The 17,459-nt window shown below is 34.0% G+C and overlaps 1 protein-coding gene across 5 annotated transcripts in view; it reads left to right on the forward strand.

The window, feature by feature from the left end:
- PCDH7 (protocadherin 7) overlaps positions 1-17,459 on the forward strand; it is a 284,006-nt gene that overhangs the window by 179,313 nt on the left and 87,234 nt on the right. The gene's annotated exons all lie outside the window — the stretch shown is intronic.

The raw sequence follows: 17,459 nt of genomic DNA on the forward strand, positions 1-17,459 counted from the left end.
CTAAGTGTTATTACTAATACAAAGCAAGATCTTGCTTCATATAACATATAGGAAAGAACCCAGAGAGTGCTTTATAGAGGTAACTACATTATTTTTTCATTGGAACAGCTTCACCAAAAAAAAAAAAAGGCGAAACACGAGAAAGCTGAAACAATTTTAGCAGTAAATGCAGGTCTTGATGATCTCTCCTAGTGATCTTAAACCACCAGTGTTGTTCTATATTATCAGAAACTTACAATCAAGGATGATGGACGGCAATTCTGTTTTCAATCAGGTATTTTTTTTAATATTAGTGAACTGGATGCCGTGTATTTTTTTTTTTTAAGATTTATCTTAAGCTCTTGATTATCTACTAAGATATTTTCTGTTTTCTTCTTGAAAGTAAAGTTAATTCTTTGAGATTGGTTTATTTTTCTTAGAGAATGAAGTGATAATTAATTATAATCTTTAACCTTTCAATTTTCCACCTAATGATGTAAAGTAACCTACTCTACAGCATGAGGCTGCAAAATAATTACTTCATAATATGTGGATATGCATAGCAGGTTTACTTCTTTCTGCTTCAGTGAAATATTTTAAGTTGTGCTTATTTAGTATTTTTCTTCTTCCTATGGTATCTTAATAAATCTTTCTTGAATCTTGAATTTCAATGAAACTGATGTCTGGTCTGCATTTTTCAGACTTTGTATCAACTCTCTGTTTAAGATACATTTATGTTATTATCTATAGGCCAGATTTTTTTATTATTCCTATTTTTGGATCTGTTGTTTCTTTGATATGAAAGACATGAAGTAATTAAAGTAATATCAGGGAGGGGGAATTCCTACACCCTGTTTAGAATATGATTTGTTTTATCTCTTCCTGGTCTCTTGACCATTGCTCTTTCCCTTTTGTAGGACTCAATCTGGTCATGGCTGTAGGGGTGTATATATTTATACTCAAAAGTTATATGCTAAGATTCTTCTGATAAGGGAAAATCCAAATAAATGAAGGTCTATAGATTGCAGTGCTGACTGACGTCAGCAACAAAATGAGGCAAAGCTTGAACAACAGGAGATAATATTTACCTTGTAACAACTGGGAAGATTTAGGAAAAGAAGAATAACCAGTTAACTGATGTGGCAAAAAGAATAAAGAATAAAAGTAATTAGCACTGGGTGGAGAAAGGCGAAAAGTGTATCTAGAGATCTTGGGCTATTGTACAATTAATTTGTGCTCAATTGATTTTTACTCCTTGACTGTGCCCAACAAATATTTCTTGCATTCTGATACTTGAACACTCGTGAACACTTTGCATGCTACCTACGCTGCTTTCTACAACAACCTGAAAGGAGATTGTAGCAAGCAAGGTGTTGGTCCTTTGTCTCAGGTGCCAAGTAGACAGGGTGCAAGGAAGTGGTCTTAAGTTGTGCCAGTGTAGATTTTGGCAGGATGTTATGAAGAATTTCTTGAAGGAAAGGGTCTTTATGCATTGGAATCAGCTATCCAGGGTAGTGATGGAGTCCCCATCCCTGGAGATATTTGAGTTGTGTGAATATGGCACTAAGGGATGTGTTTAACAATGGGACACAGTCAGGTTGAGGATTGGACTTGATGAATTTCAAGTTCTCTTCAAACCTAAAAGATTGTGTGATTCTAAGAACAGGCAACCAAAGCACACAACAGTAATGAGATAAAGAAAGACGCTGGTGCATCATGATAGTGCATCGATGTTCTTTTCCTCCATATGAGAAGGTGTCACATTTCTGTATTTTAGCTCTGACTAATACAATTTACTAACAGCAATAGGGTAAAGATATTTGCTTAAGATAAGTGATATCCTTTGTAACAGGAAAAATAAGGGGCTTATTCTGTGTTGTGGCATTTGATGATCTTGGATGCTCACCTAAACTGTTTTCTGTAAATTAAAAAAAAAACATAGAGAATGTTGAACAAGTAATTGTATTTTGTCAGACATAGAGACTCCCCACCTTCCTTAGCATCTTAACTATTGTATGTTCCAAACTAAATCATGTAGGGTTGGTTTGGTTGCTGGTCGTTGTTGTTGTTTTAATTCTTTACATATGGAGTAATTTTAGTTTCTACTAATTTTCCTGAGAGGCTTTTATAATACAAATATTTATCTAAATAAAGATATTCACAATGTATTTGTGTGAGGATCAGCATTGTTTGAATTATTTTCTTTATTCTTACAATGAAAATGATTTACACCAGAGCTGGCAAAACAGTTAAATTACTTTGTACTCTGGCTGTAACCGTGCTCCTAATTGCCATAGAGAACTAAAGTAATAAAATTAGTGATTCCTAAAAGCAATGCGATAGATTGCACAGTATTTATTTATTTCCTCATGAACACTTATTGAATTAAAAGCAGTATTATTTATTTTCAGAGTATTTTTTATCATTTTCCAGAGGGGGGCCACAAAGATGATCAAGGGGCTGGAGCATCTCTCTGATAAAGATAGGCTGAGAGAGATGGGGCTGTTCAGCCTTCATAAGAGAAGGCTTCTGGGTAGAAGAAAAGATGGAGAGCAACTCTTTTCTCAGTCAGATATTGACAGAATGAGGGGGAATGGTTTTAAACTAAAAGAGGGGAGGTTTAGATTAAAGGTTAGGGGGAAAGTTTTTGCTCAGAGGGTGGTGAGGCACTGGAACACCTTGCCCAAAGAGGTTGTGGATGCCCCATCCCTGGAGGTGCCCTGAGCAACCTGATCTAGTGGGTGGTGTCCCTGCCTATGGCAGGGGGCTTGGAGCTAGATTATCTTTGTGGTGCCTTCCAACCCAGGCCACTCTGTGTTTCTATGATTTTCTTATTGTTCAGTTCATATTTTGAAGAAATGCTGTAGAGTTTAGTTACATGTGCTTAAGTAAAATATATATTATATATTAAAAGTAAATATGAGACCTGGAGAACATATTTTAAAAATACAACCTAAACTGTATGATTCTGGTTAAAAAAATATATTTTTTTCCAAACATTGAAACAATTCTCTATTGATAAATTGAGGATTAGGTTGAAGGGCATGAAGTGTTATAATTTAATGTAAGGTTAGGGAAAATCAGCTCAGGAATTTCACTGATGCAGTCTAAATTCAGCCTTAGGTTTGAGATTGTGTTTGTCCCAAGTAATGAATGGCCGCCCAGGTAATTGCCACTACTCAAAGTTTAAGAGTGTGCTAGCTGAACAAAAAGAAATGACGCTCTTGTATATCGCTCAATGCTAAAGACATGAGGAGACAGTTCAATGTGTTTGAAGAAAAAATAGAAGGTCCAGCTGTGAAAAAAGGCTGTTTTCCAATGTTGTAGAATTAGCACTGCAGGAATCTTTTTGCCCTTATACAGTTAGATGAAGAAAGGTGTCTTGGGCAGGATTTTAGACCTCCCTATTTTTTAAGATTCTCATATAGCACAATACACTTCCAAAGATAACCATTGAAGTTCTGAATGTTGATGTTTGGGTGGCTGTACACTTAACACCTTGTTAAATTAGGTGTTTAGCAGTATGAATAGATAAAATGTGATCTATTTTTTCACTGGAGTGTATTATTACCATGAATAAATAAAATTACTTTGACAAACTACTTCTTCTCCCACATAGGAATAATCTACAAGGATAGTTGCTAGTTATTCAATATATAGACTGCAGAGCAGAACTTTTCCTCTCTAAAGGAATACTAGTGATTTGTCCAACTTGCTGAGGGAGCACAAAGAAAAAAATAATATGTGCTCCACAAATAGAATGTTATTGTGCAGATTCTGAGTATTTTAGGATTTTATTTTAGCTGTTTTTGTTAGTTTTCTTTTGTTATTTTCATCTGAAATAAGTTTCCTTGTATCCTTCTACAAAGCACTTAAGGCAGAACCTGAGATGGATTATCTCACCTTACTATATAATAACATACTGAATGAATGCTTACTCCTTATGTTAATTAATGCAGATGAAGTTAATTGAAAGTAAATTCAGGCAGTGAATATAGTTTTTCACCATCACTTGGAAGAATTGACTCTTAAATCTACTACATTGACAGGTAAGATGCTAATGATATATTAATGCAGTCTAAAACACCCAATTTAAATTCTAATTGTAAAAATAACTCTGAGAAGGCAACAAAAGTTTATTTTGGATCAGAATCATAAGCAGAATGCTAGACAAACCTGTACTGTTATTAAAGACATATATGACCTTCTAAGTTTCACAGTTAATGAATTCCCAGAATTTCAGAATGGAATAATGAAAAGAGTATATATTAATTTTTTATCAGTGATACTAAATGTGTTGCATTAATTTTATTATTGGGAGTTAATTAATGTTGACTGTGTGGTTTACACATTCTGTGCAATAGTGAGTAAATGCAAAATTTGAGATGCATTTTTACATGGTCAGTCCCAGGCTAGAAAACTTACGATCCGGATTTATTCCCTCAGGTTGGATTCTTAATATAAGACCTTCTTCATAAAATAGTTGTGGACCCAAAAGTTCTATATAAATGATATAGTTTGAGTGCAGTGTTATACTTAAGTACATCCATTTTAAATTAAAGGTTTTATAGTATCTTTTTAGATAAATGTAAGGTGTTATGGTCATTGTCAGTTTTTGTGAAAGCTATTAAATTTACCTGAATTTAAATCAAAACTGCCACTAGGAAACAGTTTTGTATTAAATATAAAGTTGAAGTCTGATGAGAAGTGGAAAGGAAGTAACGTAGTATGGAGCAAATCTACAAATTTAATTTTTGTAGTTTTCCTTTTGTAATTGTATTCTCTAGTCTGATTTGTGTTTTTATTTTGTTGTATTCTACCTTGGTTTCTCTGATACAGCAATTATATCTTTTACACAGGCAAAAATGACTGTTACTGCATAGCTATCATATGAATTGTCATGTTTACTTAGGGCTAGAATCCTGCAATAGAAATGAAAGAGAGAAACCAGACATACAGAAAACGAGGTCAGCAATATTTATGAATTATGAGCATGTGATTTTTTTTTCCTGTTTTTCTTTTCAACACTACTAAACTGTACTTAGAGATCAAGTGTTAGTGCCATAAAAATATTTTGTTTAGCTGGAAGGAATTATTTTCTTTTCTCTATGTATTAGCAGCAGTTTCTTGTTTAACAAAGTATATCCAGAATAGGTTTGAGCTTCATTGTATGCTCTGAACATGTCAGACATAACAAGCTGGTTACAGTGTGGTGTACCTTTGTGTGTGTGTGTGTGTGTATATAGATATACATATATATATAGATATATATATACACACACACACAAAGGCACCTCTATACATAGGTATAAAGGCATGTGTATATGTACATGTATATATAAAAGGTATGTAAAACTCATAAGCCTAGGCTAAGGATAGAATCAGACAAGAGTGCAGTTTGGGGGTGTTCTGTTTGTGTATTTTTCCCTTATATGCTTTCTTGTAAGAATAAAAGGTTTTCTTTATACAAATAAAGCTACAATTGAGAATAGTGATATGATAGTGCCATGCACAATTTGTCTTAAAAAAAGTTTCTATTAATAACAAGTTTAACTAGATGTACAATACTCCACTGAGAGGGAAAGGTTGTGTTGATTTTGGGATACAATGTGAATCATTCTGACTCACTTTTCAGAAAGCACTGTAGGAATGGAGAAATGTACAAGAGGCATCATGTTTTGATGAGAAGCCTTTTTACATCTTTGAAGTTTCAAAACTGATAATATGCTGTCTTTAAAGCAGACAGGTAATTGGAGAGTGATGTAAACAACTACAAAGGCATACGTGCCTGGGCAAAGGCCCATTAACACTGTGGTTGTTGTGGGGTTCCCAGGGTTTAGCTTAAAAGCTTAGCAGTAAAATAATTAAACTGATGGCTAAATATACCAGCTTCAAGGAACTGAATTATAAAGAAGAGATAGGACTTACTAGCTCTGTGTGGAATGCAAGAAAGTTGCTAAATCATCCCAGGTATTTTAGCAAGTTGGCAGATGACTTGCCTGGAGGCAGATCCCATTGCTGTGTGGTAGGCCTGGTGCAAGATAAAAGAATATGCAAACATGCTATCTAGAGGCAGAGTGAAAGAAAGGAGGTTAGCTGAAAAGTCAAAATCAGGTTTTGGTTGACCCAGACTTGTTATGATTAATATCTGTGCAAGCTTTCCCAGGAACAGTAAAGAATTTGATCTACTGGAGTGAGATGTGTGGAAACTTTATTTTTATTTCCTAATAATTACTTTTTTAACATTGCATTTTCAATTAATGTTTGTATTTTAATATATTGCTTTCACTTAAAGTGGATTTTTAATTTATTAAAAACAAACAAAAAACAAACAAAAAAAACACACAGAGCCTAAATATCAAGGAGGATGGTCCTATCACCTTTGACTTTCAGACCTCGTATTTTCAATGCACAGAGGTGCTTCAAATTATAGGATTTTACAAATTAAGGATAAAAATTGAAAGTCTGTCAGGTTACCTTTTCGTATTATATGCTTTTCTGGAAAAAAAAAAAAAAAAGGTTAATCAATAATCATTCTGTGTGCTATGGCAAACAGCAAAGTTTCCACACCACACTGAACCACACTGTAAGAGCATTCATTGAAGCAAGTGCCTCATTTGGTATCAAAATGCTTAACACAACTGAAAATCAAATTCTGAATTTCAGTAGAGGGACTTAAAAAACAAACAAACAAAATACAAAACACAACTTTGCATACCAATTGGCATAGTTGTACACAGTGGATCTATAAGTACTACATTGTAGTGTACATGTATATCACATTGTATGCAAACCTATTGAGGGCATCAATTTAGCATTTACTTTTATTCTTAAATTAATAGGCTATGAATAGTATTTGATAATCATATTTTTGCCTTAAGCAGCTATTTCATCATAAAGCATCTGGCATTTATTTGAAATAAAAGTTTGTACCATAGTAACACTGAAATAGCTACTGTACTAACAGATTCAAAGAAACAGAGTGTTCTGTTTTCTGAAACTCTTTTCAGAAATTAGTCCTAATTTAACCAGGAGTTCTGTATATAAATTATTTCCTAGTTTCCTGGAGATCTAGAATGTTTGTGTAGCAGCCTTGTCTGTAGCTTTAAACCAGAACCACTCTTTTGTAGTTGTTCGTACTGTTTATAAAACAGTTTTCTAACTACTTCCTTCAGCAGTTATCTTTTCTTATTCCTTTTTTTTTCCTTTATACTTGAGCTCTACATGATCTAAGGAGTTCTTGTTGTGCTGATTACCACTTTTAGATCCAAAGTGAAATTCCTTACACTAGAACCATAGTTTGAGCTTAGGTGAAAATGTTGTGAGCACTTTCATATTTCTCTCCTGAATCACAGAATAAATGTAGAATTGTAGGCTGGCTTTTGATTGCACTGAGTCACCAACAGTTTCATGACATACCACAAATAGAACAAAATCTATTGATAAGAACTGAGGATAGATTTTGGGAAAAGTGGTCTTGCTTGTGAACCTTGACTATTTCTTTCAATTCTTAAGTCCTATCATCTATGAAACTTAGGCTTTTCCCTTGATACATTATTTGTTGGAGCTAACTCTTTGACGGGTTCCTACAGCAGTGGAATTTAAGCACTAGTGCCACAACACTGACCTCATAAAGTTGAACAGAAATACTAGAGTTCTCTCTCTCTCTCTTTTTTTTTTTTTTTTTTTGTCTTGTTCAGGTAGCTTCATCTCACATTTGTAAAAGTTTTCTGTAAGTTTTTCAAAACCTTACCCTTTCCATCTGCTTTCCTTTTAAATATATATATATATATATGATCTGTTATGATCAGGAAGACAGTAAAAAAAAAAAATAACTACAAAAATAACCAACTTTTAGTTCCATTGGAATGATATTAGTACTTATAGATGCTTTATACAGCCCAGGAGTAGGTCAGAAATGTTACGGGCTTAAACGTGATGAAAGCAAAAACCTGTGCTAGCAAAAAAACAAGTGCTATTTACCTTTTCCAGGAAATCCTCTTGAAGCAAGACAGTGGTGTTTTCAGCGCAATTGTTTCAGCTGTGCCTACTTCCTTTTTCCCTTTGACTGAATAATGGTGTTAGAGACGCTAATCAAAAGCAATCCTTCTGCTTTTGGGAACCAGTGGATGCCACTTGTATTTGTCTTCTGCACTTGTAAAGTGAGGAAATTAGTCTTTTTTATTGTCTTTCTTTTATTTCTGTAGGTTGAGCACCACTTGTAAGTTTAAAAACTTGAACTTTTTTTTTTTTTTTAAGCTGATTGAATGTGGGTCTTACTTCTACTCGAATTGAAGCTGATGACCATTGACCCAGCTCTTAGCTGGCTTACTTTAAAACAGAATGAAACAAACAAACAAACAAAATAAAGATATTTGAAAACAGCAAAAGTAGATAGCTTTTTCAGAACTTAAATCCAAAATAGTTTGTGAGAAGTGGGTTTTCTGAGTTCTTGGATGGATTTGTATTTCTTACACCCTTTAGGTGTATTTTTCTTTACTAAGAAACATTTGCATCTGATAAAATAAATTAATGTGAATAAACTGTTCATAAATTACACCTGTGATCATGTCCACATGCACTTGAGATTCCATTTTGTATGAAATACACATGTAGGTGTATTTTATATAAACATTGCATTCCTGGTGCTAATATGTGAGATATTTTTCATCTCTAGGGTCATATTCTTTTATTACCCTTTCCTTTATTTTTCATTGCTGCCTTCAAATTCAGTATGTAAACAGTGTTCAACATGAGCAGTATTCTTATTTAGCTTCTTGCTTCATCTTCTATTAACTTGACATTCTAGCTTAACAGGGCAAATTATTGGTTCATTTTGTAAGTCTGGCAGCAGGCTCCATTGCATTAGCCATCTAAATGATCAGAGATGTGGGCTTGCCTGTTACAGTTCATTATGTTTACAACAGTTTTTGGGGGGGCAGGCAATCAAGGTATAAAATGTCAACAAAGAATTTTTGGGAAAATGGTAGTAGAAGCTCAAAAAGAAAGAATGATTTGCCTAACAGCTTATTAGGAAAAAAAAAAAAAAAAAAAAGAAAAAAAGAGCATAGTCTTATTAAAAAAGATCAGTCTAAGGAGCTTTAATTCTATATCAACATCCGTCATAAAAATTGTTAGGTATTTTCTTCCCCTATTGTCTACTAGTAAAAATCTATTTTTTGCTGTTCCTGAATATAGTTCCCTGAATATAGTGCATTCAATCAGGATTCATTTCAGATATACAAGTAACACTGTGCTATATTTCTAGCAACTGAGCCTTGCATGTGATCAGCTTGAGGGAAAAAGTCCAAATAGTAAGTGTTTACACTGGTCTTAGTTCATTGCTATATATATGATGGAGGTGCTTGAGTTTCTAGATATTAAGACCCAAATCTTATTTTTGGGGAGGAAAATAAATCTCTTTCCCTCTCTCAGGGTCTGACACTGCTATGTTATCTATGACCTTTTTTACTGCCTTGGCTTTAAACTGCAGTAATTCTCGACGAATAAACTGGCTTAGTTTTTCTAATTTTGTCTCCACAACCTGGCAGAGCTTTTGCCTCCAGATCTGTCCAGTTACCTTCTGTTGTGCCTGCTTACATAAACCAGTGATTAAAAGCATTAATGCTTTTTTTTCTATCTTCTCATGAGTCTTTTCTTTCAAAGTCATCCTTCTCCCCCTTGCATCCCTGCACCCCCCTCTCTCCCCCCCAAATTAGATTCAGCTATTCTGTATCACTTTTATTTAGCCTTGAATCCCTCAGAGTCTACAGCTAGAATATGGCAGATATTGTACTCGTATAACGTGCTGCTTCTGTCATCAGCTTGAATAACTCTTTGAAATTCCCTGCCATTTTTAGAAAGTCAATGAGCAAAATAAATAATGAAATTATTGCAGATTGTCAATAAAAGGATTTGCTCCCGGTTAATAACTGGTTTTATTTCCTAAGATAATAAACTTTTTTTTTGTTTTTGTTTTTTAAATAGAGCCTTTCTGTTTATTTATTGCTGGAAAAGCAGCAAAGCAGTTTGAATTTCATGCGATTGAGGCCCAAGGTCAGTGTGTTGTTTTTGTATGCACAATTACTGTAGTAAAAACATGCAAATTGGGGAAACTTTTGCACTGGTAGCTATCCAATACACATGAGGAGTTTTTTGTTTGTTTGATTGCAATGGTTTGTGCAAATACATGAAGACCTTGGGCTTTCATGTCATGAAAAAGAGATCCCAAATATCTGAATTGTGATATTAGCTGAAAGGGTTATATAATCCAAATAATATTCTGTCTGATCCAGCACAGTTCCTACCCACTGATGAAACCTGCAGCAATTCAGAAAATAACTTCCTGTCTGATAGCACAGGTAGTGCTTCTGTCTTGATACTATCCATTTCTCAAAAAATGTCTTAAACCTGAAGCCTAAAGCATACAAATGTGTATTGATATAACTCAGTGAAGGGGAAAGACAAGATAAATGCATCCACCTGTATTGTAGTCAATAATTCATTTATAATGAGCTTCAATCCAAACTGCATCTAATATAGGTCACTTGAAGCCTGTCTTGAGAACTACTACTGAATATTTCAGTGATGGTGAGTAAGCTATATTTATTCCAAGAGAAAGTTTAAAAATGAAATTTTCAGCAGAGGTCAGGATCTGTTGCATACAGTCTGTATGTGAATCTGGTAGTTACACATTTGAAAAGTGGCCATGAATTACTGTTAAATGACATCCCTGCCAAGCTGTATTTTGATGGATAAGGGATGTCTTTGCATCATCACTGTGTGTATTTGTAAATGTCTGTTTAGGTCAATAAGGTGTTATTTTATTTTAATGATAAGAAGTTATGAAGATTTGAGAAATCACCCTGGTCATGGCAGTGAGGAGAAAATACAGGCATATCCATTCTATCTGTATTAGTTTCTGTAATATTTTCTGTATGGAAATGTGCAAGTAAAGAAGGAACCCTTGGGAGCAGAGAGGAAGCGTCTGAAAAATACTTTGTGGTTCAAGCATATCTTAAAGTAACTTTTCAACCATGAAGCGGGCCATGTTAATGGAACAGTAAGTCAAGTAAAGTGACAGTTTTCCATTATTGAGCTCAATTACTACATTATATACCAGTGCATGCATAAAGATACATTGACAAATATTCTGCATAAGAAATTAATCAGCAGCAGAATAGAAGAAATATTTTGTTGAAAGACAGTGTCATTTTAAACTGATACTCTATGATTCAACATGTCATTTCACTTTTGGAAAACACTTCTTTTGCTTTTTTTTTTTTTTTTTTTTTTGAAAAGGCTTTCCGTTCTTTAGTACTGGGTGGGAAGGTGGGACCTGGTTAAGAAGTTATGTGAGGTATGCTCTTCCCTCTCTGTTTTAATTGGAGGCAGGCATGTTTCCTGGTTTCTTAATTGAGTTTCATGTGCCAATTTGGGCACATCTGCATTGGAAACAGATGAAAAGAATTAAGAAAGTAATGCTGGATTGCAGTTTGTCATAGACTTCTTGCAGGGTATCGTTCTTAATTCTCCCTCACCCTCTTCTGCCAGTAGAATCTAGCCCTAATTAGATATCATGGATAGATACAGAGCTATGTGAGGTGAGTAAAATGAGATGAATGAGACACCTTGCAGAATAGGTCATTCCAAAGCCATAAGAAAAATGAGTCCTACTTCGTAGGCAAAAAGGCTTGGATAAAAATTGTGTATTACGAGGGATGTTATTACCAGAGACTCTGGAAGCAGTAGGAAGAAGGAGCTTGTTAAAGCAAGTATGCCACATGTTCTACATTTCATCTATTTGTCATTAATTCTTCACTTTGTGTAAGCTAAGCTACTTCTGATAGAGTGGAGGTGGTGTGTCAGGGGGTTTGTGGGGGATTATGTTAGCATTTTTACCTTCTTATGGACAGTTTTATTTCCTCTGTTTGCCACTGAATACCCTAAGTATTTCCAAAAATGAGCGAAGTGTTTTTTCTCCCAGTGCTCTCTCTAGTGTGAGAGAAATGTATGGGGACTGTTGATCACAGCTGTGTTAGACTATGTTTTCAGGCGTGTTTACTTGCACTTTAGAAATGTATTCCTGTAGTAGTGGGTGGGAGCTGGATTCCCACCAATTGCATGGAAATACCAATTGCGTGCAATCTCAATCCATCTAATTGTATGGAAATAAACTGGGAATTTTAGGGAATGTAGAACTTCTCAGCAGAGACCAGATAGTTTTGGTTTTGTATTTTCACGTTGCTGCTTCCAAAAAAAAACAGTTTAAAAAAAAAAAAAAAAAAGACAAAAAGAACACAACTGATACTGTTAACAAAGGATGTTTTACAGTAGGTTTATTTTGTCACTTATTTGAAATAAAAAGGGAAATAATAGTTTGAGCACCTACAGGATACAACAGCAATATCTACAGTTTCCATTGAGTTCTTTACAGTAGCCAAATGATCTGCAATCCACACAGAGAGCAGACTATTTTCTCCACCCCCATACTTGAAATGTAGATGGAAGGGAAGCTTTCTATGTCTTTTTTTCTTATACCTTTGTTTTAGGTTAATTCTATTCATGGTATAACCTAATTTGCATGAAGAACAGTTTTCCCTGAATCTATGAGTTGCATGGGAAAATGGATATTATTCATGCAAGTGGAGCTTAAACCTCCTGAGACTGAAAAATGTTTCAGTGCAACAAATAATACTTAACATGAGCACTTGAAGTCAATGGGAATTGGGAGTACTATGCTCCATTTAGAATGAGAATACTGTTTCACAGTACTAGGACCTCATTTTATTTGTGTACACCAGAAGAAAGAAAAGTAGCTTGTGTCTTCATCTGGCATAGCCTAACAGTTCTTGGATGGACTTTTAAATCTCTTTGCTGCTTCATTATAATGAAGGGTGGGGCAGTTAAAAATGAAATGCTCTTCTAATTTAAAAATGTCACTGTGGTGTGTCATATAGGACACCTCTCCCCTCACCCCCCCTCCAATCCATGTTTTGTATTCTACAAGTGGGAAATGAGATTGCCATCGCTTCTCAGAGCACCCATTTGGAAGTGTTTCAGATTCAGAGAAAGGTTAGACCATGACTTTTTTTCGCCCCCTTGATTTACTTAGCACAGCAAAAAGTATTTTAAATATATACTTATAAATAGATGGATGTACATGAGTTCTTGGTTGTTTTTAAACTTGTACTTCACACTACCTACTTGAGATTTCTTCAGATAAGTCAATTTCTATCTGGTTTTAGAATGTGAATTACTTCTGAACCATGAAACATAAGTTCTGACTTTATATATTCATATATATATATGTATGCATTGTTTCAAAGCAGAAATAACTGCTGCTGTTGACCAACTAACTGGGGTGAGAAGTTTCCCTTTTTATCTGTCCTTAAGAGTTACAAATTATGAATTATTTTGTATATATATTTAATGCTTAGGAGTACTCGAACTGTGATCAGATCTACATTATATTATGCACTATCTACATTATTTAAATTAATGAAAATATTAATTAGTAATACTTCTCATAACATGATACATGATAAATAGTCCTTGTTCATGTGGAATTATTATGTCTTATGGTAATGATTCAGTGAAGCTGCTTGAGACTGTAAGTATCCAAATCTGATCTTAAAGTGAATTTTTCATTTGAATAGAGAGGTATAAGCTCCCAAACTTCACTCACCCAGCAAATCTTGTGGTTGCCTGGTTTACAGGTATGCAGACCGAGGGAGACAGTCCTTGGCTATGACTCACTTTATTTTTGTTGGCTTTGGAGTATTTAGAGGAAAAAGTCAAAGTGCAAAACAGCAGCTGGGGATAATGTAAATTTTCAGCACTGTTAAAAGGAGAAAAGAGATGGCAGGTATTAGGAGAAAGGTTATAGCCTTCTTAGTCTCCGACTCTGTATTGTTCTCTCTGCTCCCTCACATACCAAGTAATTCCATGAGTGCATAAATGAAAGTTGTCATATCTTGATCTGGCAATTTATTAAGACAAAACTAAAACAATCTGGAAAAAAAAAAAAGAAAAATTAACACTAATTGTATATGTATAAACATCTTGATGTACAATAGTGTTGTATTTTCCATTAGTAACGTGGTATTAAAAGTGTGTAAGAACTTTCTTTTCTTTTGCAATAATATGACTGATTATTTTATGCTCATTCTGTATGTGGCTATTGAGGCATATGTGTCAGGCTGTCTATGAAGAGTAGTAGTTTTTGTTGAGAAGTGTTCGTGTGCTGCTTAAGTGGAGTAAATTTGTTCTGACTTTTGTCTGTGTGTCACTTCTAGCAAATCAGGATATAATATAACTATATAAATTAACTAATTCTTATTTAGATAAATGAGAATACACAAAAGCTAGGCTTTATTAATTTACATGTTATGAGGAGAAAGTGCTTAGGGAAAACTGCTCTGGTTTTGTTTATGTTGCTCAACTGAAATAGCAAAAAATGTTCTCTGATCTTGAAACCTGCTTAGGGAGGTGTAATATGTTGTTTTTTTGTGTGTGTGTGTGTTTTTTCACATCATTGTGTTTTTGTTTTTTTTTTGTTTTAATCAAAACAAAACTTTTTAAAAAGTCTTATACCACTTATTTTAAGTGATAAATCTCCGTATGTATTTTGATTTGGAAGGGATGCTATAATAAATAAAACTTTTCCCTTGGAAAAAAAAATACATGGCAATGAAAGAATGAAAGATTGATAGTTCTTCTAATTTACTTATCTTAATAGAAATTGTGTGAAGACCTCTAGAAAAGACTTATTCTACCAGGGCAAGAGCTATGATGCATGTCTTATGTTTTAAGAACTACACTACAGGAAATAGAAAAAATATTTTAATGAAAATCTGTAAGAGTAAATTAAATCCAGAGATAGAGGTTAAATTTCATTAACAGAAATTATTTACTTGTCTATTTACAATAATATAAGTTTACACGCAATGTTCACAAAATGTTTTTGTTTCCAAAACGCATCTGAGCACTAACAATAAGTGAATATATTTCACCAAGGCTTCCAAATCAGGCTTTGTTTTGAGATTTGAAATGAAATCAAACTGAAAATTTTTGTGAAGGAAAATCATTATGGCTTTCTTTCACGTATCAAAGCATTTGAAGTATTTTTCCCTTTTGTAGCAATTTTGTTTTGAAAAGGATAAGAGTTGTGTTATATGAAAAGGGTTGTAGAACAAAGAAAAGTTTTAACAATAAACACTGCAACAAGAAACAGATGGCTTTAATCTGTCTTCCCAGAAATAAATAAGACATATTCAAACCTGTGAAATCTATCACTTACACTTCTTAAAATGAAATCTGAGTGAATTGACCTAACAACTCTTAACAAATTTTAACAAGTAGTTGTTACTGCTTCTGTTGTATAAAATTTGCTGATTCATTAACTTATGTATCTTATAGTTTGGTGCTGATGTTCCTGGTCTGTACTATAACATGGCACAGTATGGTGGGTTCCACTTTCCCAACCATCGCAGAAGAAGACCTGAGTTTAGTGAAGGTGCCTGTTTTGACCTGTATGCAACTGACACAGTGGCAGATGGATTGGAACCTGTTGTGCCCTGTTGTGTAATGTTGAACATGCAGAAAATCCTAAACATAATGCAGTAGTTCACAAATACTTCAAATCAAATTCACTTAACAATGCACTTGATCTTAAATCACTGATCTTAAATCACTGATGGAACTAATGATTTCTAAAACTTTTGTCATGCTTGTGAAGCTTGCTGATCAAGGTCCATTGTCATTAGCATTCATAGTTTGCATATTGACACTGTTGATTATGCCATTCATTAGATCAGAAAGGAGACTTTGTGAACTTCCCTAGACTTTGAATTAGATTTTTCATCCCCAAATCATTTCAGAAATAGAAACAAAGTAAATGAGAATATATACTCCTGTAAAGCAGGGAGCTTATTATTATCTTCATTAACAACAACAACAAAGATCATAGGACAGCAATCTGGAAGTAGTATTTGCTGTGTTCTGTACTGTAAACCCCACTGTTTGTGGTGAAGTCAATTAAGATAATGTCAGAGTAAATTAGCCTAAGGATTTGTAAGTCTTAGCTGGCATTCATATAACTGATGTTTTGCTGCCATTTCTATAAAAGAAAAAATGCTCACTTACAGTTGTCATCTAGCAAGGATTACAACTATGCTACAGCCCAAACCATCTTTAAGAAATGATGTGAAAAATTGTTTCTTGCCATTATACTAATAGAAGGAAATCATGCATTTTATTTGTACATTTTGGTGAACTGGAGTTCACTAAGAATTACACTACCTTTATGTTTTATCTGCATAGTTCTTAGCACATTATTTATTTATTTATTTTTAATATAATTGTTTCAGACAGAAAGATTAGTGGGTTTTGCTTAGGAGCCCTAGATCCCATTCTTTGTTTCAATGTATACTTGATTTAATAATAATAAAAATATAAATTATATCTTTAGTCTTTGTTGCCAGGTGAGAGTCCAAAGAGGTCTTAAAGTTAGGCCCCAGGTTTGTTTCTCCTGTTTTTCCTAATGATTTTGTTTTCCCTGGAAATCACAGATGTATGAGCAGAGAGAATTTGTACGAATTGTGTCAGTAGAGTCTTGTAGTCAAGTTAGCATCTCTCCAGATCTGTAGAAGATCTTGACTAACTGAAATGTTGTTTCAAAACTGCAAAGTGGAAATAATCTGAAGTCTGCTGAAATTAAATGTAGTGTTCATAAAATCTTCTGTGCTACTTTCCAAGTGCATATTACAAGTTTTTATTGGGAGAGCTATTAATAGCTAAAATTCATATACAACAAGAGAATTATAAAGAAATTGTAAGTCATAGCCTTGATTTATTTCTGAAGGTGACAAGTGTGTGTGACTTGAAGTAATATCAGATTATCCTTCCTCTAAACCAAATTTTTGTGAAATTAATTTTAAAATTTTGTCATTAAATCTTGCTCTGTATTGTTGGCAGCGTAGGTATTGTACTGAAGTATTTTAAGTTGTGTTTCTCTAATCTTTCATGGATGGAGGAAAAACTGCAGAAAAAATGAGGATCATAATCTCAGCTTTGACACTTCATGCTTTTGGAGTCACTTTTACAGTGAGAAATTAATGGAGATATTAGTGTCTGAACATTCTGTCCCCCGTTAAAGGACTTTTTCTAGAGCAGCAGCATCGTATTTTTTTTTTTCTTGCTAAATGGTTGTGTCAAACCATGCCTAAACAACATAAAACATAATCTTAAATGATACTTAAATAAGAAATACTGTAGCACAAAAAGTTGCTAGTTATGCTCTTGTTCACTTGTTTCTCCTTTAGTGTAGCATTCTGATGGAATATCAGATACAGCTGAAGTTAGTTGAAACTGTTTCTCAGGAAAACACATGGTTTTTTACAGTCAAGGAATGCCTTTTTACCCTGGTAGCAGTTGCTCTTTTGTTTCTATCAAGTTCTACTGGAGGACTAGCTCTAGTA

Source organism: Anas acuta, chromosome 4, assembly GCF_963932015.1.
Source record: "Anas acuta chromosome 4, bAnaAcu1.1, whole genome shotgun sequence".
Lineage (NCBI taxonomy): Eukaryota > Metazoa > Chordata > Aves > Anseriformes > Anatidae > Anas > Anas acuta.